Source organism: Silene latifolia, chromosome 3 (assembly GCF_048544455.1).
Source record: "Silene latifolia isolate original U9 population chromosome 3, ASM4854445v1, whole genome shotgun sequence".
NCBI lineage: Eukaryota > Viridiplantae > Streptophyta > Magnoliopsida > Caryophyllales > Caryophyllaceae > Silene > Silene latifolia.
This window is the reverse complement of record NC_133528.1, coordinates 26,287,768-26,290,347: the sequence shown is the minus strand read 5'-3', so window position 1 is coordinate 26,290,347 and position 2,580 is coordinate 26,287,768. Positions and strand designations below refer to the sequence as shown.

Here is a 2,580-nt window from a genome sequence, read left to right as displayed (position 1 = left end):
GTTCATGGGAAGAGATGTTAGATTTGATAAAATTTTCTTATAATAACAGTTATCATGCTAGTATTGGCATGACACCTTTTGAAGCTTTGTATGGAAGGAAGTGTAGGAGTCCAGTTTGTTGGGATGACATCACTAATGCCGTGACACTGGGGCAAGAGTTGATTCAGTAGATAGTTGAGCAAGTACATGTAATTAGACAGAAGATGAGAGCTGCACAAGATCGACAGAAGAGTTATGCAGACTTGAAAAGGAGTGGGATTGAGTTTGCAGTAGGAGACAAAGTGTTGTTGAAAGTATCACCAATGAAGGGTGTGATGCGGTTTGGTAAGAGAGGAAAGCTTAGTCAGAAGTACATTGGACCTTATGAGATTTTAGACAGGGTTGGTGAGGTGGCATATTGTCTTGCACTACCACCAGCTTTGGCAAAAGTACATAATGTTTTCATGTTTCACAGTTAAGGAAATATGTGAGTGATCCTACTCATATGTTAGCAGCTGAGACAATGGAGATGGATGAGAATTTGTCTTATGAGGAAGTGGCTAAGGAGATTTTGGACAGAAAAGTGAGAAAGACTAGAAATAGTGAGATTTCCTTAGTGAAAGTTTTTTGGTCTAATCATAATGTATAGGAAGCTACTTGGGAGGTTGAAGCTGAGATGAAGGAAAAGTATCCTCATTTGTTTGCGTAAGGTATGGTTGTTACGAGGACGTAACCTTTTTCTTTCGAGGGTAGAATATCACACCGCATTGGTTTTGCGTTGATTTGATCATTTATGATAATAATATAGATAAGCTTGTGTATCGTTTATTGTTGTGGTTGTTTGGTTCGAGTAGTGTGGTGTGGTGAACTTCTGGACGAAGTTCTTTTTAAGGAGGGAAGACTGTAATACTCCGTATTTTAATTAATAATTAATAATTAATATCTATAAGTGAATAAATAATAAATAATAAGTTGTTGTCGTAAAAGAAAAGAAGCAAAATAAAATAAAATAAAACGAATAAGACGGACCGGGTTGGACCGTGAGCTAACACGGTTTGGACCGTGTTTGGACCGTTTGTGGGGGTGACGGGTTAGAGGCGTTTGGGGGAAGGTAGTATTTGGTTTGGGTGTTACCTATGCTCTAAGATATTTTTATTAAATTAAAAAGACTTTCCTAGAACCTTCCTACTTCTCCTACCAATTTATATAAATATCAACCATATACCTCACAATCATAATTATTCTTCTTCTAAAACTCAAATATAATTGTGAGGAGAGCTTTTGTGAGACTACCTTAAGACGGAGTTTTCACCTTGCGATAATTAATTGTGGCAAGTTATCTAATCACCTAATATCAATTATTTACGTATAAACCTTGACCCGTATTTTGGCAGTGACCGTGAGGGTCGTTGACCGAACCGTGGCTATTTGACCGGCGGGTTGACCACAGTCGGTTGGCCGTGTGAATGGGGGAGTGTTTGTCTCGTTTTTGTGGGATTGTTTTGGGTAGTTTACATCTTAAATTCATTAATAAGATTAGTTAATAATTATACATAAATTAATAGATTGTTTAGGTGGTGAATTTGTGGAGGAAGCTTTTTGATTGTTTGATAGCTTGTGAAGATTTGCTAAAAGGTAGGTTAACTACTCAACTATACTATATTGGTGAATTGTTGAAAGATGGATTATTGTTGTAATTGTTGTCCTGAGCATATCGTCGTAATTGTTGTTTTTAGCATATAAATATCATTGTTGTCTTATGATCATACTATTATCTCGTTGGTTGGTTCTCTAATGTTGGCTGGCTTTGTGAAAGAGGATTGGTAATGCTATGAGATTAATTGGTCGGTCAAGCATGAGATTGAGCCGTGGTCCTGTACGGTTATGGTCGGTCAGGCACGGGGATGTGCAAGTATCGTGGTCCTGTACGATTTATGGTAGGCTAGGCACGGTGGTGTTGGGAGTTGTAATACTACGGTTTTATGGGTCTGTGGGTACTCTATCGAGTGGGGCTTACTCTGTCGAGTAAGTATGTTTGGTATACAAAACAGTAGTCTGCTTGTAGGGTACTCGATCGAGTAGCCTTGGCACTCGATCGAGTAAGTGGCACTCGATCAAGTATGTGTCTTACTCGATCGAGTAAGTCAGTTATCAAGTGTTATTTGACTGGTTTTTTTAATAAGGCGGATTAATATATAATAAATTTCGTCATCTTCCTTAAACACTTTTACAAAACCTAATTCACTGATTAAGAGAGATTTCAAGTTACGTTGCTTTGTTCTTCCGCTTTATTGACAAATCTCGGAGCTAGAGGAGTCAGTTTCCTTTGTTCTTTATATCATTGTGATCCTTGCGTCAAGGGTAAGTTATACGTACCATTTTTATAGCATTTGGTTGATGTTGGTTAAACCCTAATTTGGGGATTTGGGGGTTTTTATGTTTTATATGATTGAGGTAGTAATTGTATGAATATGTGTATAGGAGGGTTCGTAGAAGAGAGGTTTTGAGACAGTTGCTAGATCGTCTGATTCTGTGATTGCATTCCACGTAGGGTTTCCCTACTTGGTATTAATTACATGATGTGCGTGGTGGTTATATTAT

At 37.8% G+C, this 2,580-nt stretch overlaps 1 pseudogene; it reads left to right on the top strand.

Annotated features, from left to right (window-relative positions):
- The first annotated feature begins 203 nt into the window (after positions 1-203).
- Positions 204-688, top strand: LOC141648866 (uncharacterized; annotated as a pseudogene).
- Positions 689-2,580: the final 1,892 nt, after the last annotated feature.